A 27,980-nucleotide genomic window follows, 5' to 3' on the forward strand; every position below is an offset into this window, starting at 1 on the left:
TTCTTCTTGATTGCAACCACTGAAGAAGAGACAAGGTTGGCTGTGTGAAGCAGTGGGGGCGTTGGGAATTTTTTTTCCTAAGTTATCTCTACTCCTACGAGGCATGAAAGGAAATATTTTTGGTTGGTTTTTTGTTTCTTTTTCCCCACACTGAAAGTACTTGCAAAAACTGAAATTGTGATTGAACAAAAGAAATTGCAACTAGCTGAATGGAAATTTACAGAATTGAAAAAGAAAGTAAGGAAATGCAGAACTGAACGAAAAGAAATGACTAGTCTACTTTTGTCGAAATAAACTATTAGTGGAATGTTGCAATAGGAAATAGAAGAAAGAAGTAATCACAAAATACTGTGAAACTTCCCCGACAACGGCACAAAAAAGTGGTGAGGGTTAGTATTTTAGCAAGAATGCTACGACTCTTGGGCTACCAACTTTACTTTTATTAATCCGGTAGTTCGTAACAAACTTGGAAGCGTTGGTGCTATATGCACAAGTACTAGTTCTCACTGCAGGTTGTCACTTGGTCAGCCGGCGTGACATCACTAGGAGCTCAAGCCAACTTCTATAGATTTTAGAAGAAGCTCTATGTGTGATGAAAGGAAAGAAATATTACTCTACAGATGCTATTCTAACTGAAGAAAGGAGAAAGACTGGAATGTAAAGCAAAACCTAGTAAACCCTAATTAACAAGGTCATTCTACTTTTTCCAAAAACACTATGAAAACCATGAAATAAAGGCCATTACCTACTCAAAGAATTAAAAAATATCAAACCATGCTATGTCTGCAAGTAAATAAGAAAAAAACATATTTTTGGATTTTTATGTGTTTTTATGTGAATTTAACATGCATCTAATTTATTGTGTGTGAGTGTGGCAGCGAACAAGTGGCGTTATAGGGCGGTTTTGGAGCTATGGAGGATGTAGGAGGTGTGAATGGGTCCTAGGAGGTCTTAGGTGGCATTCTGGAGGCTTTTCCCACATTCAGCCTTCAAAAGAAAGCCTATATGAAAAACTACAAGAGGACACAGGAAAACTACAGGAGGGAAAGAGGGAAACTACAAGAGGCCTACAAGAGGATGCCAAGAGAAACTTTCACTGTTTTGAGGATGTGAGAGTAGGTGGAAAAGGTGGATGAAGGTTGGAATAAGGTGTTAGGATTCCTAAGGTCTACCATGAATCACCAGGAGAGAGAAAGATGATTGGGTTTGCTCAAGCATAGAGGAAGAAGTTCTATGAAAAATGAAGGAAACTAGGGTAGAATTGAGGTGAGGTTTGGGAGACCTATAGGGCATGGATCAGATGGAGGATGTGATTTCTGGTAAGCTAGCCTACTGCGGAAAGAGATCTATTGCATAGAAACTAATAGTCAACCAAGAAAATCAAGCAACCAATGAAATGAGTACATCCTAGGAAAAACAGAGTTTTGCATTAAAATGGCCTAAACTATGATGTATAGAAGGAAATGATAAGAAATTATATAAGAAAGGAAAGCATGCAAAAGGACTATTGAATATTAGGAAGTGAACATGGTAAAGAATATCTAAAGCAAAGAAAAATTGGACTATCAACCTGCTAGAGAGTTGCAAACACTAGAAGACCTAGGAATGAGGAAAATCTATGTTTTTGGGGTAGCAAGAGAGTCTTTGGCTCAAATCATGCTCCTAGAGGGAGGAAGAGAGGCCAAGGAACTGTTGCTAGCCTTTTGAATATTCTCTGATCACTGCTTAACCTACTACAGAAAGCACAAATGGAAGCTAGCTACTAAATCATCAAAAGCAACCTATTCTTAACCATAAGAGAAATACATCTAACAACAAACTAATCTACAAACTGAAGTAAATCATACAAATACAAGTAAAGAGAGGCTTGGCTACTTGGATTGGGCCCTAACCTAAGAGCTTCAGCCATCTGCGGTAACTTAGTGCTAGCCCAAAAAGGATTCCATCTTCATTATCAAAAGATACAAAGATTACATAAAACTATCATAAAATAGTAAGCTCAAAATTTGAGCAGAGTTTACACAAGCAAAAAAAAGCAACCCTAGTGAGGCCCTAGGCCTTTCTACTTATATATCTGAAAGTACCAATAGCTTTCTTAAAATCAGGGAGGTTTGGCTCCCAAAACTCAAGATAACTATCAATCATCTTCCACTTGCTCTGCTGCCTTCTAGTGCATGATTCGACTGCTTGTACTCCGAGATGAATGAAGGAGAATTTGAAGTGAGGAGCAATAAATGAGGGGGATTCCCTCCTATAAGTCCTCTCCTATATCTAATTTGAGTTATTGTTGCAGTTTGACCACTAGATCATTGACTTTGACCTCGAAATCCATCAATAATCTGCATTAAATACATGTTAGACCACATGGCATAATAACTAACTCAACTCACCCTATAATCATAAATATAATCAGAGAATCATACAATATTCTAAGAGAATGGTTGATTTGACTAAGTTAGGAGGTTAAATGAGCTCATATAATTACCCATTTATGAGGCTCATCAATTAGTGGAACACATTCCTAGATTTTCTCAATCATTTGAGTTCCACAATTTGTGCCATAATTCCATATTATCTTGTTGACATATTATTTAGTATTGGTACTCCAATAGTAGGGAACAAGTCCTAAGTTATCTCCTCCAACTCTTCATAATCTACCCAATATTCTCATTATATTCCACAATAATAAATAATAATAGGCACAAATATTCAATTCTTCATAAACCTTCCTAATAAATATATTAAAGTTAAAACTAAATTATGTAATGCAAAAAGAAAGGTTTAATGTGCTAAAGGATGGTCATAGGCCTTCATTTATGTTTTAAATTAGAGGCATGGGCCTTAATTTATGTCTAATTTAGAGGCTCGTCATACCCCCTGTGAAAAGTGTTGCTAATCCTTGAGAAACATAGTGACCTCATTGTGCCTCATCCATGGCCCTGGTGCATTTTATTGGCATAGCAAGTCATTTGTTTGCCTTAGGAATACCTCCTATGGGACTTCTGGGTCACTCTAATTCCTATAGGATCACCCCATAGAAAACACAGTCCCTTTGTAAATTGAAGTAAAGGAGTGGAAAAAATGATAGAAATGGTGGAGGAATGAACAGTAATGAATGGTAAAATAAAAATGTGAGTGATAGGGGTCTCTTTATGATCCTCCTTTTCTCTTTGATCATCCTTCTTGCTGACCTGCAAATGGAATTTCATGAAAATGGAGAGGATGCGCTCTTTGTTTGTTTTTTTTTCAAGAATGAAATGGGATGGATTAATGATGAATAGATAGTGAATATGAAGTGGATGGAGGGCTTGGAGTGTTGTGGTGACCTTGGCCTTTGCAAAAATTTCTTCTTTCAACTGTTGTCCTCATTCCTTGAAATCATCACCCTTCATAATTTGAATTTTCCACATTGCATGAGTGAAGGAGTGAGCTGCAATCAACAAGTTGAAGGCGACTGACATTGTTTACCCATCCTTAGCTTATAAAACTTCATATCTCATGCATTGACAACAAATTTATAAGTATACTATGCTCAAGAGAAGAGGTCAAGAATATTACATACCTGTACCTACCTGATGGTTTGTTGGATAGATATACATGCTGCTGCTAAGTTGATATTGATGTGTAGGTGTTGGATGATGATGCTGATGATCTTGATGTTGCTGCTAAGCTCTGGAGGAGCTTCTTTGAGCTTTTTATCTCCTTTAAAACTGCTCACTGCCAATCCTGTAGGTATTATTATGTATCCTATATGTTTATAGGATAGCAACTTGTTTTGTTCATATCTCCCAAACAGTAGACTATATTGAGCTGAAACTTTTTGAGCATGTTGCCATCATCATTATGCACCTCCCCATAGAAAATGTTTGGTTAATGGATGCACAGATCTCGAGAAAAACTAAAAATGGCTTAAGGTGATGGAGGCCAATTTCTTGGAAACCATGCACTAGAAGTTGTTGAAATTGCTTGGGCATGTTACCATCATCCATATGCATCTCCCCATGAAACAAATGTTTAAATGGATGCATGGATATTGAGAAAATGCAAAAATGGTTGAAGGTGATGGAGGCCAATTTCTTGGAAACCATGCTCTAGAATTTGTTGAAGTTTCTTGAGCATGTTACCATCATCCATGTGCATCTCCCCCTGAAACAGCGTGGCAAATGGATGCATGGTATTCAAGTTATGGCAAAAAAAAAATTCTTCTCTATGTATTTTTGTATCCTATAGTAAAACAAAGCATCCTGTAGTTTTTTAGGAAAATAAGGAAAATGAGTGGTAGAAGCTTGAGAATGATGCGTGGATGGTGAAAATAGATGAGGGTGATGTATTGGCATGGCTTTGGCCTTGTTGGAGCATTTGAGCGAAGTAGGAGAAAGTCAAAATTTGACTTCTTTTGACTAGGCTTGACCAATTTTCCTTTCGGTACCAACTTGTTCTTGTTGCTTGCATATGTTAGAGAGTACATGCATGCATGGGGCAAGGATTCTTTCAATTTTCTCTTTTTTTTTTCTTCTAGGCTTACTAGCCGCGTCAATGAGCTTTTCGACTAGTAGGCCTGTCTAGGCGCCTCAAAGGAGGTTTCCACCTAGGATCTTTTCTTTTTCCTTTTTTTCTTTTTTTCTTTTTTTTTTCCAACCCATTGATTGCCTCATGGAGGTTTTCAATCAATGAGCCAATCTGAGGCACCTCCACGAAGGTTTTCACCTTAGATTTTTATTTTTTTCTTATTTTTCATTTTTGTTTTTTTTTTTGTTTTTTTCTTCTACCCTACCATACTTGAAAAACAAAATCACTTTCAAGTGTAAGAATACTTCCAATGGAGCCATGTGCACATCAAGATGACAGACAAAATGATGTGGAGGCTTGAAATGTATGCATTGACATGTACCTAGATTTCAGAGACCAAATTATTTGACTTTGAAAGGATCAAGCATAGTTGAGGAAGAGAGTGATGTTGCAACTTAGTGACTATCTGGAACCATATTTCAATATAGTTTTGATGTCCCTGGTCCTTTTTCTGATCTGAATCATCTTGTATGTCTTATTCTACCATGACCTTCAAGTCTTCCTCTTTTTGCTAATTGATCTCCTGAATACATGGAGGATTTGATGGTAACCGCGAGGGAGTTTTCCCACTCTCTGCTTTTGTTGTCTGCTCTTCATCAAATGTAGCCCATGGTTCTCTGATTTTCTCTTTTGAGTCTTCTTCTTTTGGATGTGGTGCTTCAATAATATCAAGTTTATCTATTTTTTGCAATACTCTTCCTGAGCTATGGTGAATACCATTGAGCTCAAGAGCAGATGTTTGTAAGTGATGTACCTTAGCAATGTAAGTGGGTTGAGCTACTTAAATATGTGGGTTTGGAAATTGTGGTACAGGTAGTTGAGTGGGAGTGGATATTTGAGGTGAATGTGGTTGGGGTTGTGGTTGTGGTGGAGATGAATGATAGGGATAACATGGAGTTGGGTATGGAGGATATCGAAGAAAATATTGAGGATATTGTGGCTGGCTCCCATAAGTTCCTCGCCAACCTTGTTGCCAAGATTGGTTTTGGGGTTGAGATGGCCAATGTTGCCAAGGAAAAGGTGCGTTCCAATTACTTTGAGGTGGATATGCATAACCTTGAAATTGGGAATTAGGTTCTTGCATCATATCAGGCTGAATAGGTTTCCATGGTCCTGTTGGAGCTACATAAGATTGTTGCATTGGCAATTGACTTGCTCCATTGTTCTCTTGGTGAACTTCCTTCAAACTTGGTAATTATGGACAATGTTTAACATCCTGTGATTCTACAACACAAATATCAGCATTTTCATTTCCTTCATCTTGCATTCTTAACATTTGTACTTGTTTTTTTAGATTGCTAAGAATTTTTTTTTTAAATCATCAAACAAATTTCCAAGTTTAGCTTGACTTACCAATCTTGATGTTGATTTACCTACTCTTGCCTTTCCTCTTGATATGTGTTTTCATGTTTCACAAATTTCCTCAACTGATAATTGATATACATCACCTCTGCTCATGAGATTAAGGAGACCAATCCACTCATCCCTAATTGCTCTAAGTAATAGGGTTTTTAGTGTGTCAGATGCTAAATGATGTAGTTTTTCCCTCTTAACATTATACATGAGCCTCTCTATTAGATCCTCAAGACTCTCATATTCTCTTTGATTCATTCTAAAGATTACTTCTTTAAGTTCATGATATTTATATTTTTCTAGGAATATCTTTTGCATATCATTCCATGATCTTATTGAATTAGTCCCTAAACTGATGAACCATTTAAGAGATCTATCCTTCAATGTTGCCAGAAACAATCTGAATTTTTGAGTTCTTAATAAGTAACCATATCTCTACAAACAATCTCAAATTCAAAGAGAAAGGTTTTGAGATCCTCTGACCTTAGACCATGAAATTTTGGAAGAAGATATGGAAGGATGTTCTTCATGTGAACACTTCCATCAGTATCTTGAATGAGAAATCTAATGGGATCTTCCTCATTGTCATCATCACCATCAATTTCTTCTACATTCTTTGCCATCTTCTTCTTCTACCTGCAAAATTGAATGGTGATTTGGCTCTTACTGCACCATGTGATCAAATGGGGGGGTGGGTTGGTGTTAGAGAATTTTTTTTTTTGTTTTTATTATTGAATGAAAACTATAATGCAATGCAATTTTCTACTTTTGAAATTAAATATGCCTAATGAAAACATTTTTTGTTTTTGCAAAAATTAAAAAGAATTGAATCAACTAGGGAAGAAAACAATGCATACTTTGACACTTACCCGGAAACAATGCCAAAAAGTGATGAGCCTTGGTATTGTAACAAGAATGTTGCAACTCCCAATCTTATTGACTTTAATTATCAACTCGGGGTTCGTATCAACTTAAGAGGTGTCGACACTATATGTGCGGCATGCAATGTGTCCTTCCTTTGTTGTCATGATGTAATGGAGTGCATGTACTTAAGTGAAATCCGAAACTAATTGTAGAAAATGAAATGTTCTAAATGGAACCTTAACCTATTGAAAGAAAGAAAGTACAAGGAAAGAGACGAAAATTCAATGCTAAATCATGCCATTTCCTAGTTAACTGCCAAGAAACTATGCTTTGCAATAATAATAAATTATCATGAACCAAACAATACTATCTAATAATGGAAGTAAGAAGCATAAAGCATCACTAATGTTCAAGTAAAGGGACTGAAATAAATTTGTTTTTTCCTTTTTGTCTCTTCATGCAAAATCAAGTATGCAAACTAATTTCCTTTGGTGATGTGGAAGGTGAATTAAGGATGTTGGAGGTTGGATGGAAGGGTTAGGAGATTGTTGGATAGTGTGAGAGACCCTTGGGAGGCTTTTGGGTGACTTCCTAGAGGTTTTCTCTCAATTTGGCCTCAAAACAAGCCATCTCAAGAGAACCTACAGGATGTACTAGAAACCTATAGGATCCCCAAAAATCCTACAGGATATAGCCGAGAGTAAAATGGAAGGCGTTGGAGGTTATGGAAGTCTTAGGGAATGTGATATATGGGTAGAATGGAGTGGGAAAATGCATAGGATCACTCAGAACTCAAAACCAAAGTTTGGAGATGGATGGATTTGCTCAAAAAGCTTGGAGAAGTTTCCTACAGGATGTGCAGATTCAATATAATTCATCAAATGACCAAGAAAATCAAATCCAAATTGGATGGGACAATTTTTTTTATTAACTAGGATGTCTTAGGTCCCTATAATCACTCAAAAAGACCTTTTTTAACCCATTCTAAAAAAAATAAAAAAACATTACTAGTCGAAAATCTAAAAATTTGAGAACTAGTGAGCTAGTAAATCTAGAAAATGCCTAACCAAATCAACTGAAAATGCAACGGGGTAATTTTTGTTATGAACTAGAATGTTTTTTTGATATCATTCAAGTGGAAGCAAGTCAATTGAATCTCGTTAACATGCTCTAAGAAATAGAAGAAAATTAATGTTCTTTGCTAAAAAGGAGGTCCAACAATCTAGATTTGAGAATAAGAAGACTAATCTAAGAAACTCAATGATTATTATGAACTTCCAAAGATTTTCCAAGGATGAAATAATGCTTGTGATCCTATAAAAGAACTTACATCAACCATTTAAGTCAATCATACAACATGAAATCATTAATACTAAATGCAGAAATAAAAAGAAATAAAAACTAGAGATGCATGTGAAGAAGCAATGAAAAGAAGGAAAGAAAATGATACAAAAGGGATCAGAGATTCTTGGGATGGCCAAGCCCAATGAAACCCAAAGACTTATGGAGGAAAAAAAGATTTAGAAGCTAAACATGACACCAATATTCATTATTTTCATTAATATAATTACATCCATGTAAGAAAATACAATGGAGTTGCAAAAATACAAGCTCTGTCAACAATAAAGCTAATGAAAATCCTCCCCCTAGAGGAAAATTAGACTTGGTACTTATACAAAATGATTAGTAATTATTCCCCATGACTGGAGGAAGCTTTCCCCACCAAAATCCCTTGATTAGTGGATCTAGTCCCTAGTACTAGGAATTTGCATTAAATGGCAGAGAACACATTCCTAGATTTTTCTCAACCGTTCCCTAGAGGAAAATTCGACTTGGTACTTATACAAAATGATTAAGAATCATTCCCGATGGATGGAGGAAGCTTTCCCCACCAAAATCCCCTGATTACTGGATCTGCTCCCTTGATTAGTAGAACACATTCCTAGATCTTCTCAATCGTTGGAGTTCCACAATTTGTGCCATAATTCAATAATATATTGTTGACTTATTATTTACTATTGATCCTCTAGTAGTAGGGAACAAGTCTCTAAATTATCTCCTCCTCCAACTCTTCATAATCCGCCGAATATTCTCATAATATTCCACAAAAAATAAATAATATTAGGTACAAATATTCAATTATTCATAAACCTTCCTAATTAATATATTAAAGTTAAAACTAAATTATCTAATGGAAAAAAAGAGATTTAATGCGTTGAATGATGGTCATAGGTCTTAATTTATGTTTTAAATTAGAGGCATGGGCTTTAATTTATGTCTAATTTAGAGGCCCATGATATATTTCATCATTTACCATCTTTTCTCATCACTTTATTATCATATTCACCTCATTTTTCATCTGTTATACACATCAAGGTAGTCAAACTATGTCTTTTAATTATTTTAGTGTTTTTCTCAAAATTGAGCATTAAAATTAAATTTGGGCAGAACTCGAAAAGCTAGTAAAGGCTCATTTGAAGTCATGGTTGTCAGAAACCTGGGCTCGAATCAAGTGCATATCTAGAAAAAATGGGAACCAATGATGGATGACCAACTTTTGGATCGCATCAAATCAACGAGAAGATGACCAGTCATTCAGGAAATCCCTTGAATCAAGGGAAATTTTATGATTTTGTGGGATTCATCCTTATTTTGTGTAAAAAATAGATAATTTCGACCTTATGAGATGGATTAGGATTAGTGTTAGTTGTTACAAACTTTTGAACTTATATTTTCATGATTTTTGTCTATTTAAGCAAGACATTCATAGTTAGAAGTGTGGGGGAAAAACTTGAGACTTTGAGATTATTACTTTCTGAAGATAATTGAAGACAAAAATTTTCTTTATCATTTTCCTATGTATATGATTTGAATGGAGTGTTGTAGCTGATCGTTTTAACAATGTACTAATAAGGGTGGAAGGCCCCCATACCAAGCTAAGTACACTTTGTTGTAGAATCATGTTCATAATTGTGCTTATTCTAGTTTAATTATTTATGTTCATCATATTTATCTTTTGTAAATATTTGCAGATGTTTTCAGTATGAATTCATTTTATGGCCATGTTGTAAGAGAAGATCACTTTCCTTTCAGTAATTAGTTTGAATGTGGAAGGACAACCAGGACTCTTATAAAAGAGCATCTTCTCCATGAGCTAGGACTGAACTGAAACAAGATTCACTTTCTCATATGTTTTTCTAGACTAAATTTATGTGCCTTCATAGTTTATATTCTCTCATGCTTCCTTAGTTGCTTGGCAATGTTATTATAGAAATATTGTGGAAGGACAACCGGGACTCTTAGAAAGTATCCTCTTCATCTTCTAAGATAGACTAATCTCATTGACCAATCATTTTTATGCTTTCATACAGTAGATCTACATGTTTTATTTCCCTTTTACAATAAATTATATTTGTAATATGCATTTCCATTATTTTAACAACTACTTTCTATATTAGTTCAATCCAAGATTCCATAAAGTGTGTTTTCTTCTAAGATTATCAACCTGGATTGATAAACTAAAATACATGTTTTAATTTACTCAGTAAATTGAGATGAAATTTTTTGCACTATTGCCATGGAAGCATACTTGGATATAGCTAATTAGGAATATCATTTAGAAAACATAAAAGAAAACAACATAACAATAAAAAATAAAAAATAAATATGATTTTCCATTATGGTCATTTATGCCTAGACAAAGAGATGAAAATGGTAGATATACAAAAGAAGACCCCACAACTACTAAACCATTGGTGGAGGCAAGGCCACCTACATTTGAATTAACTCCCCCAATTTCTGGAAAACCAAATTTGGAAGAGTTAGAGGAAAAACAACGTTCAGGGCAAAGCTTAATGCTTGTTGAGAGAGAAACTTTGTTAGCTTATGAAGTGAAGAGAGAAAAAAACAAAGGAACATATTCAAGAGGAAAATTAAGAGAGACAAGAAAACCAATTGATCATCCTATTCTTGAACAATTAGATCAGCTTATCTTTGAGGAAATAGATCAAATTATCTCTGAACAAGCAAAACAAGTTGAAAATACACAATCTCAATTTGTTACTGAAACATTTCAAACTGCTTAAAAAGACATGGAAGAAGAAGGACAAGGATCTAACATCCTAATACTAACTCTAGAAAAAAGGTTACAATATGAAAGACGACAAGAAGAATGGCAAAGAAAAGGAGAGGAAGAGATGAGAAGAGAAGTAGAAAGAAAAAGAGGAGATGTCAAAATAGAATATGATAATAAGAGAAGACAGGATGCATAAATAGATAATGATCAAGAAGTTGCTCTTTGAGAAGAGGTAAAAATGAAGAATATTCCAACTTTTCTCTTACCAAATTTCTATGGAATGTCTTCTGAAGATCCTAATTCATTCATGTTTTAATTTGATATCTTATGTTGTACCTATGGTTATACTGATGATAAACATAAGATTCATCTTTTTCCTGCTACTCTTAAAGCAGCTGCATTAAAATGGTTTATGGGATTATGAGAATACACTATTACTTCTTTGGAAGATATGAACCATTTTTTCTTAAAAAGTATCAAGCCTATTGTAGTACTAGAAATTCAAAGGAATATATTTCTAGTATGTCTCAAGAAGAAGATGAGAATTTGGAAGAATACTTAGAACTATTTCTTTACAACTTACAAAAGTCCAAACAACATTCTTCAAATTCTGATACCATTCGAACAATTTTTATCAAAGGAATAAGAGATGATTATCTTGATATTCTCAGTGTGATGGGAAAATTAGACATCTCATATTTTCCATTTGATGAAATTACAAAATTATGTCAAAAGTATCCCAGAGGGAGAGTTAAAAGTGGAAAAATAGATGTAAATTAAAAAGTTACTAAATCAACAACAAGAAGCATGAAAAGATCTGAATTAGGGAATTTGTTTGAGAATTTTAAAACTGATATTTTGAGGAAATTAGGGACACAATTTGATGTACTTAAGTTTAAAAAAACCATATGAATAATATCAAGTACTATCAAGTTTATGTCCTAAGTGTAGGAAGAATGGTATTCAGATTTGTGTACTTTGTACTGAAAATAATCTAACTAATAATTGTCCAAAGCTAAAGGAATTACAAACAAATCCAATGGATGAAGGTTAGGGAATTGACTTTCTCTATTACTTGGCACCAAGAAGACCTCGGAAACCACGATTTACAAGTATGCCTCAAAATTTACCTCAGCAATTTACTCAACAAATTCATCAGAATTATCAATATCCTGCTCAAACATCATGGAATGCTCCTATGCCATAGAAATCTTGGCCTCCTTAGTAAAACCAAAATCAACCTTCAAAAAGTTGGCGAGGATATGCTTATGGAGCCCAACTACCCCAACAATTTGACCCTCAACAACCATATCAACAACAATATCAATCTTATCCTCAACAATCATATCAACCACCATATCGTCAACAACCATTTCCATATCATCAATTCTAGCAACCCCCTCAATCAAGTCCATTCACACAACAATCAATGCCTACACTAACACAATCTCCACAGCTTTAGTTTCTTTCTAACCAAACACCACCTAGACCAACTCAATTACCAACCCAACCGGTAGCGAATCCAAGTAACAAAGTGGAGAGGTCAATCTACAAAAACTGAAGAAGGGACATCATATAAATTCTTCCTATTCAAAACATTCACTTAAGGTATGGAAAAGTATTACAAAAAGACTCTCCTATGATTATAGAAGAACAAATTGAGGAGGAGGGAAATATTGAAAAGCTTAATGCAGAACATCAAATTGAAAATAATAAAATAATAACAACTCAAACACCTCCTTTTCCAGAAAGGTTAGTAGAGCAAAAATCTTCAACCTCTCTCCTTGAATTTGATATTTTATATGAATTGAAAAATTATTATGTTAAAATTCCTTTATTGCGTGTTATTAAAGATATTCTTGTTTATACAAAGCTAATTAAAGAATTGTGCACAAAGAAAACTGGAAAAAGAGGAAAAGATCCACCTAGGATTCATGTCATTGGGAAATTAGCTAGTCCTATGTCAACAAATACTAGAATTGAAAAATATATTGACCCCGAAATACCTATGGTAAAAATTTCAATCAACACCTTTTCAGTTTCTAAAACTCTAATTGACTTAGGAGTTTCTATCAATGTCATGGCAAAAGAAACCATGAAATGTTTGAACTTGCCAAATATCCAACCGACCACTACAATTTTGGAACTAGCTAATATGTCCAAAGTAGTGCTAAAAGGAGTACTTGAAGATATGATTTTTTCTTTGGATTCTTGGGAATATCCTACAGACTTCCTAATCCTACAACCAAAATCAAACTTAGGATGCCTTCATTGGATGTAGATCAGGAAGTATGATCATATCACATGGAAATGAAATAAAGCACATAACACTATATCCTCCTGCTCAATATCCTTCTTTATTATCTTGACCTGATGAACAAAAAGAATAAATTCAACCCATTGTAAGAAGTAATCAAGATTTTGATTTTAGAGAAGAGTATAATTAGGACTTAATAGATCTCTTCATTTCAGAACTTAATATTTCAAAGCAGCTAAGAACCATCCAATATGAAGGTGTAGATCAATTGTTAGATCAATGTTTTTAGGAAAACTGAACTATTAATTCTTTAAAAACATTATTTGAAGCAATTTTTCCCATTAACTCAATAAAAAATTATCAAAGCAAAGAATCTTAACATTGGTAACAATTTACAATCATCACAAGAAGAAAAAGTAATTGTAGTATTAAAGAAATATTCAAAATATTTTTCTTGGGATTATACAGATATGCATGGAATTCATCCAAAAACATGTATCCAACACATTTACATAGATGAAACTCTTAAACCTGTAAGACAACTATAAAGAAGAATGGATCCAATTATGAAGGAGATAGTAAAAGAAAAATTGAAAAAACTATTACAGGTAGGATTTATCTATCCCATCTTTGATAGTCAATGGGTTTCTACCTTAGTTGTTGTTCCTAGGAAAAATGGAAAATGGAGAATTTGTGTAGACTATAGGTAACTAAATAAGTCAATGCTTAAGGATGATTTCTCATTACCATTCATCAATCTAGTACTAGACTCTTTAGTAGGGAAAAAGTTATTTTCCTTTCTTGATGGATTTAGAGGTTATAATCAAATCAAGATAGCATTAGAGGGTTAGGATAAAACTACATTTACTTTTCCATGGGGTACATGTGTTTCATTTTGGATTATGTAATGCACCTGCTACTTTCAAAGAGAAATGCTAGCCATCCTTGCCAATCTGATACATGAATGTGTAGAAGTATACATGGATGATTTACTATTTATGGGAATACTTTTGATGATTGTTTAAACAGTTTGGAAAAAGTTTTACAAAGATACATTGACAAAAATCTATCTCTTAGCAATGATAAATGTTTTATGATGCTAACTAAAGGTATAGTGTTGGGACACCATATTCATCATCTGGAATAAAAGTGGATCTAACAAAGATAGAAATCATTGTAAACCTATTACCACCAACAACTCAAAAAGAAGTGAGAAACGTCTTGGGATATGGATGCTATTACTGGAGATTCATTTAAAATTCCAGTAAATTATCTTTTCCATTATTTAAAATACTTACAGAAGACATTGAATTTCAATGGATTATTGATTGTCAACATGCATTTTATAAACTCAAACATAAATTGTCCATAGCACCAATTCTCAGAGGACCAAATTGGTCATTACCATTTCACATATCCACTGATGCATCTGATACAACAATAGGAGCATCTCTAGGACAAAAAGAAAATCAATTTAACTATGCTATATATTTCATCAGGAAAAATCTAACTCCAACAGAGTTTAATTATACAGTAACTGAAAAAGAAATGCTAGCTATTGTGCATGCAGTAAATAAGTTTAGACATTACATAACAGGATATCAAGTGTTCATTCATACTGATCATTCAGCCATAAAATACCTAATGAACAAACATATCACTAATGGCAGAATCACTAGATGATTGTTTTTTTTTTAATAGAAATGGATAGAGGATATATTAGATACTTGGCCTTAATGCCAGAAAGCGGATTACAAAAGGTGAGTATAATTCCACAAGTCCCACACAACCATGCAAGGCCATGGCGTTTATGCTTAGCTCACATCTCTTTTTTCCTACTACTATGTAATCTGTTTAAGAGATTTTCCCAACTTTATGGATACATACAAATTGATTTAACAAAAGGCAGTAAAACATAACAACTATCTAAATTAAGGAATTGGTTCCCATGATTCCTGTCCTCCTCTAAGTAAGGCTCAGCCATAAGGAGGGTTGCTTTTTTGGCTTTGATGTCCGCGCCCTTATTATTAGCTCTCAACACATTATAGAAATTCAACTTCTGGAAAGAGTCTCTAAGATCTGTTACTCTGAAAATCAGCCTTGCCAGTCTTAGATCTGTTGGCTTAGAATGAGTCACCATAATGTTAATTATTACCTGGGAGTCTCCAATTCATTTTCCTCCCTGATGTTCAGCATTTTCATAATCTTGAGTCCTTGGAAAAGAGCCAAAGACTTAGCTTGAATGCTAGAAGCTATGCCCAATCCCCAGGTGAAACTGTGTATCCTTATGCCATCGAGATTCAAAATGATGCCTCTGGCACTAGCTCTTCCAAGATTGGCCTTTGCTGCCCCATCAGAAAAGAGGAAGAATCTCTGCTGATTTGTGGCCCAATCCTTGAAGTCATTTGCTAAAAGTCTTATTTGGCAATATTTAGGGAGGGATATACTATTTTCACTATTTTGGAACTAGAGTTCGAGAGAGGAACCCTAATTTAAATCTTGTTGGCTGAGATTTAAGTCATCTTTAATATCTCTCAGACTCTCTTTAAGCTGGCTTTCAATCTTAACTGCCACAAGCATGGCCTCCTATTCGTAGCTTCTTAAAATTCTTTTATTTCTCTCAAGCCAAACCTACCAATAGATTATTTTAGGGAGAGTGGTCCAAGTAGCTCTGATAATTTTTTTTTTGGGGGAGACCCGGGATACCTTTGCAGCCATTTAGTAAAAATATCAAGGATGGAGGAAGGCAACACGATTTTGGAACTCAGGGTTCCCAACAATTCTGTCCAAATCTACAGAGTAAAGGTGCATTCAAGCATAAGATGAATTACGCTTTCTTGGTTTACCTTACAAAGGCTGCACCTTGAAGGACCATGAAAACCACATTTCTGGAGATTCTCATCTGTTAGGATTTTGAAGTGACATAGCAACTAGTTGAAGAACTCGATTTTAGGCAAGGTGGGATAATGCCATATCCCTTTCCAAGGCTTATGGTTTGTGGCCACATGGGGGCACTCACACAGCTTGGCATAACCTTGAGCAATAGTGTATCCACCAGTTTGCGTACCCCATCATCTTCTGTCCCTTTTTCGAGCCAGCAATGGAGACAGGCCGTGGAGCTTGGAAATCACAATCTCGTGCTCCATAGACAATTTTGGGGGAGTTTGACGATTCCAGCCAGCCCAACATGAGTTCAGCCAAGCTGAAATGTCCCACAGAGTTTGCATTCCACCCTCATTCATCCATCTACGCAATGTTTGGAGTGAATGGCAGTCTCCCATTAGCTCGTTATTCAAAATTTTATCTGTCCAAGGGTTAATCCTTTTACCATTACCAGGAACCCAGAAGGCATGATCTTTGATGAGAGAGCAGGTTTTGTTGCAAATCTTTAGAAAGGGCAAATTTAGATGCATCTTAGGGTGATCTAGGCAGTGAGAACGTTGGCCTTTGAAGTATTTTTTCCAAAGAGCTAATTGCACCCAGCCATGTTTAGGGGCAATAATTCTCCAGATTAATTTAGCTCCCTTTGCTACATTATGGTAGCTAAGATTATTGAAATTAAAGCCTCCTTCCAACAGTGGTTTGGAGATACATTCCCAGTTGACCAGCGAAATATCTTTCTCATTCTGCTTGCCCCCCTTCCAAAAGAATTTTCGAATGGTCTCCTCCATTTTTCTGAGAATACCAGTTGGAGTGAGAAGGACAGAAAGTAATACGAGGGAAGGTTGGAGAGAATAGATTTAATAAGGAAAAACTTACCAGCAACGTTAAGCCAGGGATAACCCCAGGCAAGCAGCTTGTTCTTGAATTTCTGCAATTGGCAGAGCCAATCTCTGTTGTAATTTTTTTTGAGAAAAGCTGGGAGGACCAAATACTTGAAGGAAGTCCAATTTGAGGATACTACAAAACCAAAGGTTCTGGAAATGGAGTTGAGCAAGCTAGAAGTGGTGTTCCAGTAATAGATATGGCATTCGCCTTTGTTTAGACTACTTTCCGATACCAAACAATACTCATCCAAAGCTCTTTTAAATCTGGAGGCAATAAACCTAGAAGCTGCTCCCAATAGCAGTGAGTCATCTATGAATAGGGCATGATTAATGGTTTTTACACCTCTTGCAATAAAGAGCCCAACAATAACCTGATATGCTCTTTTTTTGTCTAGGTAAGAACTAAGAACAGAGGCTTGAAGAAAAAATAAAATAGGTGAGAGAGGGCACACCTGCCTGAACCCTCTAGTGGCTTTGAAAAAATCTGCAGCTCTACCATTTATTAATCGGGCAATCCAAGGCTTCGAGATGCAAGCTCGAATCCAATTTATAAATTTCTCACCAAATCCAAGCTTATGTAAGACTTTCAGCAAAAAACTATGCCTAACTCTATCAAAATCATTTTCTAAATCAAGTTTGACAACCATACCTTTTACATTGCGACTCAGACTTGAACGGATTGCCTCCTGGACCAGAATGAAGTTGTCCACAATTTGTCTACCTTGAATGAAACCTCCTTGGCTTTCCGGAATGATTTTGGGGATGATGGGCTTTAGTTTGTTAGCGATGACTTTGGTGATCATTTTGTAACCTATATTACAAAGAGAAATCGAACGAAACCTGTTGAAGGAGTTGGCTCCCTTCTCTTTGGGGATGAGAGCAAGAAAAGTAGAGTTCATTCTTCCTCTGATTCTCTGGTAAACTTGGGATTTTAGAACCATTTTGTAAAGATCCTTTTCCACAACGGACCAGCAAATTTGGAGGAATCTGGCTGAGAATCCATCCGGCCCAGGGGCTTTGTTTGGGTTCATGGAAAATAAGGCAGCCTTGACTTCATTCTTAGTGACTTTAGCTTCAAGGAGGTGATTCATTTCAACAGAAATCAGGGAGGGGATCTCATCCATCATCTCAAATTTTTGGTCCAAATTTATATCTTCGCTATACAGACTTTTAAAATGAAGAGAAGTTGCTTTTTTAATGTTTGCATTATCCTTGTGAATGATAGTACCATCTTTGATTTCGGAAATGGAATTGGTACATTTCCTTGCCTGAGCTTGCTTGTGAAAGAAGGAAGAGTTCCTATCCCCTGCTTTAGGCCGAAGAATGTAAGACTTAAGTCTCCAGTATTCTTCCTCAGCTAGACATGCCTTATGATAGTTTTGTTGAAACAGGGCTTCTTTATCTAGAATCTCTTTTGTTATGTTAGCTATTCCGGCTTGGAGCTTATGGACTTCCAACATGTGTTGGATTTTTTTCCTTTTGTTGGCTAGATTTGGTAGAGATTTGGCCCAGCTTTTCAAATCCCTTTTCACTCTTCTAATATTTTCTTCCTAGACGAAAAAGGGGAGCCTTTGATCGGCTACAACCAAGTGTCCTTAACTAATTGCATGAAGCCTGATTCCTTAGCCCAAAGCGGGCTAAATCTAAAAGGTATAGGTCCAAGGTCAAGCTGAAACACGAGTTATAGCTTGATGGGTTTATGATCCGAAGTACTGCATGGGAGAATATGCACTCTAGCCTCTAATCTAAGCAGAAGAAAAGAGCTTTGAATTAAGAATCTATCCAATCTAGCAACAATGTGGCCAGGACCAATTCTTTTATTAGTCCAAGTGTACTTACCAAAGATTGGCTTGATGTCCAGCAGATCCCAGGCCTGCATAAGGTCCTCTGCCCTTTCCCTTGCTGGATCTCGAACAATGCTACCTCCTCTCTTTTCTGCTGATAGGAGAGTGAGATTGAGATCTCCTGCTATGATGATATTCTCAAGATTAACTAGATCTGCTTGGGTTCTTATGGAGTCTCAGCAGGCCTTTTTTTCTACAGCGTTCATGGGGGTGTACACGTTGAAGAGACTGATTATATCTTTTGAATCTATGTGCTACAATTTTAAGAGCAGCTAGTGAGTATTGAGATTTTCAAAGACGAATGTGAATTTTCTAGCGTTAAAAGAGTGCCCAACCCTCCGGAAGCCCCTCGAGCTGAGATTTCTTTCACCTCACATTTGTTCCACGTTTTCTTACTTTCCTGAAGGAAGAAAGAGTCTTCCATTTTGGTCTCCTGGATGAGAAGTATGTCAGCAGTTTCTACTCTTGTTAAACTTCTTAAGGCTTCTTCTTTGATTCTTCTCCCCATACCTCTACAATTCCAAGAGACTATCTTCATCATTTGTATTTTTGGTTGGCTCCTTTGGAGCCTTGGGACTGGTTTCTCGCCATCTTTGCTTTTTATGCTAGTAGCTTCTCAAGGTTTGGCTAACTGCCTTGAAGCTTATCCTTTATAGTTTCCCACTCTCTTTTTTCCCGATCTGATTTGCAGCCTCTTGTGGATCTCCTTATTGAAGCTTGGGATTCTCCTATTTCCCCTTCTTCCTCCGAGCACTCGGATCCATGCTCATCTTCCTCTACTTTGATAGTGTTTCCTTTGGAGCTCTCAGCCATTGCCATATCTATTGCTGGAACACCACTTCCAGGTTGCTCAACTCCGTTTCCAGGACTAGAGGGAGGGGTTGATTTTTGATTTTCTGGTTCCTGAGATTCCTCTATTTGCAAGCTTAGAGGGGTGAATTTATTTTCTTGATCCATTCTGGGAGGGGGTTGCCGAGGGGGGGCCTGAGGACCTCTTCCGTTTGGACAAACCTGCTTTTGGATTTTCCTGGTGCACTTGACCTGGTTCCAACCTTCTTCTTTACTCTTATCTGGTTCCACATTGGTTGGGCATCCTCTGGAAAAGTGGCCATAGACATGACATTTTTGGCCTTTCAAAGGCAGTTGCTCGTAATCCAGCTTCTTCAAATGCGTCAAGTTTCCTACTTTGATTTTGATGGCTTTCGGGAGACCCACCTCTAGGTTTACTTCTACGTAGATATGAGCACAGTCATATTGATCTTTGTTGTTTGCCCTATTTATGAATTTCCCAAGGGTGTTTCCGATGTGTTTCAGCGAGTCCCAGTTCCAGCAATGGACTGGGAGATTAGGGAGTCTGAACCATACCAGGATAGCCGAGGGGACATCGACTTCAAGGTCAAAATTCGGCATCCATTTATTGAGGTACAATCCCTGGGGGCCCATGAAATAGGGGCCATTCTGAAAGATCAGATCCTTGTCTTCCTTTGAGGTGAATTTGAAGAGAAAAAACCCTTGTCCTAAGAAGTAAGAGGTGACGCTACACTTGATCAGAGGAGCCCAGTTCCTATTTACCCTAGACTTCGTGGTCTTAGGAGAAGGCCAAAGACCTGTGAAGATGGTTGTTATTAATGAAAGAATTTAACGTTATTATTTTTTATCGACTAGGAAAAGACAATCAAGTGGAATATTTCTTGTCAAGCCTTCATCTTTCGAGTGAGATTATTCCTATTTCTGATAATTTTCCTAATGAACACTCATTTTCTATAACAGTCAAAACCCCATGGTTTGTTCACATAGCTAATTATCTATCATCCGAAAAATTACCTTCTCATTTTATAAATAAATAGAAAAAAAAATAATTAGAGATAGTGCTATATATAGTTGGGTTATTGGAGACCTTTTCTATACTAGGCCTGATATTTTAATTAGAAAATGCATAAGAGAAGATGAAATTTTTGATAATTTATAAGAATTTCATGATGAACCATGTCGTGGCCATTTTGTAGGGAAAATAAGATCATACAAAGTCTTGAATCTGGGCTATTGTTGGCCATCAATTTTTAGAGACTCAAAGACTTATGTTAAAAAGTGTGATAATTGCCAAAGGATAGGCAGACCTGTAGTTTCTGATGAAATTCCATTGAAACCACAAGTACTTATAGAGCCATTTGAGCAATGGGCTCTTGACTTTGTGGGTCCTATCAACCCACCATCTAATGGTAAGAAGTACATCTTAGTATGTATTGACTATGTAACAAAATGGGTGGAGGCCAAAGCAATGACCAAGGAAACAAAAATTGCAGTAGTATATTTTCTTTTTGAAGAGATATTTGTAAGATTTGGAGTTCCAAGACAGATAGTCATAGATCAAGGAGCACAGTTTACTTCCAAGCTTGTTAGAGATATTACAGAGAGATACAAAATCAAGCACATGAAATCAACTCAATATCACCTTCATGAAAACAGACAAGCAGAGTCAACAAAAAAAAATCCTTGAGAATATCGTGATGAAGGCAGTGAAAATGCATAGAAAATATTAGTTAGAGAAATTAAATGAAGTGCTATGGGCTTATAGAATAGAATGGAAGAATGTCACTAGATTTAACCCCTATCAGCTTGTTTATGGAAAAGAAGTTATGTTACCAATTGAATTCCAGATCCATACATACAAACTTGTAGTAGAATTGGGACTGGACCTGTCAGAAGCACAACAACAAAGAATAATGCAGCTCAATGAATTAGATGAGATCAGAAAACAAGTTGTAGAACATACATCATTAGTGCAACAACAAAGAAAGAAATGGCATGATATATTTATTAAGAAGAATATTTTTCATATAGGGGACTGGGCACTTCTTTATGATTCAAAATATAAAGATTTCAAAGAAAAATTTACTACTCATTGGCTAGGCCCATATGAAATAGAAGAAATATTTGACAATGGATCAGTGAAAATTAAAACAATAGATGAATCTGCAACATCATTCTTAGTCAATGGACATAGATTAAAAGTCTACAACAAACCAGTCAATAAGGAAGATTTTTTGAAGAAACTCTCAGCAGAGGAAGACATGCAAGTTTTGGAAAAGCATAGTCATATGCCTTCCTTAACTACAAAATAATAAATAAATAAATAAAAATAATAATAAAAGTATTTGACTGTGAAAACTAGATCTCTGACACAGAACAAATCAGAATTCATATTTGAAAACCAATGTAATTGGCGAATATGAATTCTTTTCTTTTCAGTTTATGTATTTTTCCATTTCTAGACTTGAGGACAAGTCTCCAAATAAGCAAGGGGGAGAGAGAAAGAAAAACATTCATACTTTTGTTGTTATGTCCACCTCATCATTATCATTATAATCTTGTATGCTTATCATCATTATATCAATTACTTCAATCTATTTGCTTTTAAACAGACCTGAACATTCAACAAAAAATTGTTAGAAGAGACCTTTGAAAAGGCAAAGGATACATTTTAAAGTAACAACTAAAGGAGCTACTTAAAAAGGCTACTTCATCTAAAAGGCAAGCTAATTCACTGCTTTATCTCAAGAGAAGAAGGAACCTATTTCTTCAAAGATACTTTGAGAATCAAGCTACAATCAAGGAACTAAGGGAAAGTTTTGTAAGTTAATCTTTTTTAATGCTTTTGATTTTGAATTAAAACTTGTAATTAAAGACAAGTTAAATTTGATGCATCCTATCTATTTCTACATACATCTATGCTTCACTCTATAAACCCATCCATAAAACTTCTTTTTGTGCTACCATCTACCCTGAAAATTGAGCCAAGATCAGAGGGCAAACCTCCTTTCCTTTTCAGAAAAAACAATGCAATATGGTAAAAAAGAAGAAGGAAGTGTTGAAAAGGGTTAATATCAAAGTAAAAAAGAGACTTTGTTTTTAAATGACGCTGAAGTGGTCATTTAAAATAATCTTTCAGAAGCACATATGGGAGATATGATCCAAAAGATTGTATGCAAGAGGTTGTAGGAGAGAGTCAAAGAGAAAAATCACGAATTGATTTCATGACTGCAAACAAGACAGTATTGAGACATCATGCCAAATAAAATGATTATCCTAATTGGCACATGAAGATAACCTCATTCCATTTGAAAAGAATAAAACCATCCTCGTTTTCTCAGGAAGGCAGCTTTGAGAAAAGTCATAGGAGAAGGATAGCCTTGATCTCATTATAGGAACCTAGAGTACTATTAAAAAATAGAGTCAAAATTGACATTGGAATGTTATGTTGGAATAACTAAAGTACTCATTTGTGATATATAAGGTCAAACTACTTCAAAAATACATGAGAATCAATTATAGCCAAACATGCTAAATCGAATCATAATAAAACAAGGTTGCAGCATATGACAAGCATATGTCATAATGAAACTATGGAGAGAGCCCAATTCTAATATGACAGAGTAATGATGAATGAGTAAGCCCGATGCAAATATTATGAGAAAAGACTCATTAAGTTTCATGTAGTATTTTATGCTATGAGAAAACGAGGAGTACCATAATAAAACATAATGAAAAGCATGTTAACAATATAATGGAAATGAGTGACTATGGGAGTCATACTCACGTTGAGAGAAACGAGAGGAAGCAAGCAAGAGTGCACATTACCTTAGACATTTACCCATGCAAAAAGTATTCTATGAGAATGGTCTCGTTAACCTTTGAGAAGAGGATTTTTCTATGGAGAAAATCTATAGGAGTTAAGCAACAAGTAAGAATAGAGTTGGTAGCCCAAGGATTCGAACCGAAACCTCATATTCAAGCCACAAGAAGGAAGACGTAGATAAAAATTGGAAAGAAGAAAATCAAGCACCGGAAAACAAAATTATCAAACAAGGAAAGGGTCGAATTTAAGTGATCTATATAAAAATCCTCAAGGAGCTGAGAGTCGTTAAAACAAACTAGTTGTAGATAACACACTTCAAGGGAAAAACAACAATTAAATGACCAAGTAAAACTATCCTGCAAATTTCGTAATCTATCCTTGTAGGAAATCTGAATCTAAGCCTACAAAATATGAAATTGATGTTAAAGATTGTGTTTGCAAACGTGTCAACAACAATGTATCAATAGGAAGTTCATTTTGTGAATGTGGAAATCACTTGACAGGTAGCTACATGTTTTTAGTTTTTAGTTTGACAAGTGTATAAGAAAAATAGCTAGCAGAGGAGCAGTCGAAAAGGACTTGTGATAACTTAGAACCGAGAAATAGGGTGAAAAACATAAAGATTTTAAGTTTCCACAGAGACCCTTTATCAAATCATTTTCTTCATTGTCAAACTACAGGAAAAGAGAGAAGGTTTTTATGAATTGGGAATGACACTAGGTCGATTTCAGCGTTAAAATATGGTATGTACAAGCCACCATCTTTTAAAAATTTCCCGCGTTGTTTTCAGAGGCAAAATTCATAAATAGACGCAGAAGGGAGTGACAGTTTTTCACAAACATTGTTTGAAAATACATAATTCTTCCTCCACCCTCGCAAATTCAAAATATTCCTGGTGAATTTTTTTAATATTGTTCTTATTTCAAAAAATTGAAATTATTTTTATGATTTGGGCATATAAAAAAAACATAGAACAATATTATAAATGGAACGAAGAACCGAACCGGTGGGGTTCCAATCAAAAAGATGGACATAGCAAAGAAGAGAGCAGCTTCATAGAGAAGTTTTACTTGAATTTCTCCAAAAATTCAATGAGTATAATAGCAATATCACAAAGGCATTTGTGGAAAATTGTCAAAATGATAAGATAGCTATATGAGATATAATTGTTCTTGTAATAGAGGATTAGATAGCACTTTCTATAGGATTTCCACAAACAAGATAAAGATATCACAGGGGAAAACATTTTAAAGCGAAAGATTGGAATTTATTTTTGCAAAATTTCAAAAAAGGAACCTTCAATTGGAAGAATGGAGTGATAAAAGAATGGTTTGAAGAACCATGCAGAGAACTCATCCTCATAATTCAAAAATACCTCACATGCGATGGAAGATATAGTGTGGTGCATATGTAATGCATAAAAATCCTCCAACATATCAAAGGAGATAATGAAGTCAACCTCCCATATTTCTTCACCACAAACCTATTAAAAATGATTGAAGGTGTCCATGGAAAAAGTGATAAGAATGAAACTAGTTATTATCATCATGGATTGATAAAGATGCTTTTTGAATATCACTTAAAGAACACAACAGCAGAAACCTGGACAAGTTTCCCTGAGAGGAACAATTTCATAGAAAGGCAGAAAGAAGAGCAACTAAATGTAGCTTCCAAAGTTAATACATAGTCAAACTTCTCAAGAGAGGTAATGAATACATCTTGTTACCCTAGGACAAGATCAAAGAAAAAAATTGAATTGGAAAGCTATGAAAGTGGCAGAACTTTTGTTTCTTTTCCTAGAAGATCTAAGAAGAAAACATTGTAAGAAGTTAAAATGTTGGATGAACCACATATTGAGATTCAAGACATGGATGAACAGGAAGATTTTGAAGAGATGCCCATTGATGAAGCACAAAAAGAGTATCATGACCTCCTCAAGGAATTGGAAAAGCAGGAAAATGAAAATCTTAAGGAAGTAGAAGAAGACAGATGGTACAAGGAAAATGAAAATGAGGATTCATCTTCTTATTCCCCATATGAAAAATTAAGCAAGAAAATAAAAAAGATTAGCAAAACAAGATTATGGAGAAACTTCAAAGCCAAATAAAGAGAATGAGACAGAATAATTAGAAGAACTAAAAGAAAATCTTAAGGTGGCATAGATAATGGAAATACACTTAAAGAAGATGTACAAAAGTCAGAACAACAAAATTGTGAAAGAAAACAAACAACTTAAGAAGCAGGCAAAGAGGATTGAAACATAGAATGTTCTTATTTAAAAGCAAGCCTACAAATGGTTGAAGGAAAACAAGCACTGGCAGTATAAGTATGACACACAAAAGGTAAAAATTAGATCTATAAAAGGGGGCAAGGAGAAGAAGAAGGAATAGAGGCTCTTCTACAGGCAACCTAGGTAGAGGAATCAACATCAGCACCCAAGAAAAGAAAGAGATCCAAGAGGATCAATCAAGCATGAGGACATGCTTCATGCACAACAAGGGGGAGTGTTGGCCTTTGATTTTGGCTTATTTTTTACTTATATATTTCTTCATTTATGATATTTTCTCACCACTTTATTATCATATTCACCTCATTTTTCCTCTGTTATACACATCAATTTTTTTTTTCTCAGTAAGACTACTCTAGGAAATTATATTATATACAGAGAGAAATTACATGCAGTGAAACAAGTTTTCCAAGGCCAGCGAAGGCACTGTGGTATTGCAGCTGACAGTTGCTTGCAATGAGCGTTGGATGCCCCAAAACCTTATCAGAAAGTCAATGTTTTAACTTTGACATTGCCCACGCAGGGGCTGAGACTCAAAAACACTACCCACGCAGGGGCGACCCTGTATATTAGCAGACTTCCATAATAAACTAGGTGACGTAATTGAAAACAGAGCAGGACCTATATTAAGATTACCAGACCCATTCGTAATAAGCGACCAAGACAGAGGACCGCAAAACAGAACCAAGCGACCAAGACAGAAGACTACAAAACAGGACCTGAAAGGAGGGAGGATGATGGTGCTATTCTTCTGGCTCCAATTCTTCCGGGTCCATCTCCACGATCGGGTACCCAAAGCCTTCGAAGGGGTCTTCCTGGACCTCTTTCGCTCCCGCTCTGGACGAAGACGCCTCCTGCGTCTGAGTTTGGATGGGCGCCTTCCCTTTTGCATCAACTGCTTGATCTTCGACTTTGTCCAGCGGATTCGCAGAGGGTAATTCTCTGTTGCTTGCTCCCTCGAGGTCCTCCTCTGCATCTCTGGCAAAGAGGATTGAAACATGGGCATTAAGATTGCCCAGCTTAAAGACTGCTGTGCCGAACGCTGGAAGCGCAGGCTGCCTTGGCAGTTCCTCATTCGGGTTGGAGGTGTCCATGAACTGAGAGACTTGCAGGTGGGGAATTCCAACTCTACGAAAACAATAGCAGCAACAACAGTGGTGATGCCCTGCTGCCACTGCGGGAGGGCGAGAAGGTGCCCCACGACCAGGCCTTCTTCGACATGGTTGTCTTTCTCTTGTTCTTGCCATATGAACAGAGAAACTGCCCAGAATGTCCGCCTCACGAATCGAATTCCCAATCTCCAGAGTCTTCCGAGAGCAGAGAATGTTCCTGCTCGTCTGCACCTGAAACTGATCTTGCCAAGAATGTCGCTGTAACATCCTTGCTCCAGCTTTAAAATCTGCAGCCCTCTCTTGGAACCTGAGCGCCATGAATGCGCTTCTCTCTCACCTTCTGCCAACATTAATGTTCATTAAGATCTGGAGCAGAGGCTCCCTCATTTATTCCCTCGGCATGATGTGCCTCGTCCCTCCACGAGCTGGCTCGTGGCAGCTCTTGCTGGCCATGTGGCCTTACCGTGCTTTCAGTCCTTTCACCCGCATCCGGGTGTTATACACATCAAATTATTCAAACTATGTCTTGTAATTAATTTAGTGTTTTTCTCAAAATTGAGCATTAAAATTAAATTTGGACAGAACTCGAAAAACTTGTAATGACTCATTTGAAGTCATGGTTGTAGGAAACCTGGGCTCAAATCAAATTGCATATCTAGAAACAATGGGAACCAAGGATGGATGAGCACCTGTTGGATCACATCAAATCAGCTAGAAGATCGTCAGTCAACGCTACTCAAACCTGAGCAAGTTGATCAATGCCAACAAGGTTATAGAGTTGGACATGTGAAATATTAGTGTTTTCATCTTCACCCATGTGGGCATTCTGGAAAGCTCAATCACCATACAAATAGATGTTCCAGAAATAAAACTACTACAAGAGAGCAACTAAATTTCGAATAGATTTCTTCTTGGGCCTCGACAAACAAACCAAGAATATTTACAAGTCATACTAAATAATATGTTTGAGAGTGATGACCAACCTTGCAGTGATGAAGAATATTTTTAACCCTATATTGGACAAGGGGGAAATTGTTGGTGGTCTTCTATAGGTTCGAGTTTGATATGTCAAGCGAGTTTGAGTCAGAGTTGAGCTTATTGAGTTGTTTGTGAACGAGCACTTTCATATTTGAAATTGTTCGAGGATCTACTATGATAGTTCTAGAGTTTGTGGTCAACTTAAAAATACATTTTCGATTGATCTAAGAACTGCTAT

The sequence above is a fragment of the Pinus tabuliformis genome, chromosome 7 (genome assembly GCF_031772625.1).
Source record: "Pinus tabuliformis cultivar Carrire ecotype Pingquan chromosome 7, CPIR1, whole genome shotgun sequence".
NCBI lineage: Eukaryota > Viridiplantae > Streptophyta > Pinopsida > Pinales > Pinaceae > Pinus > Pinus tabuliformis.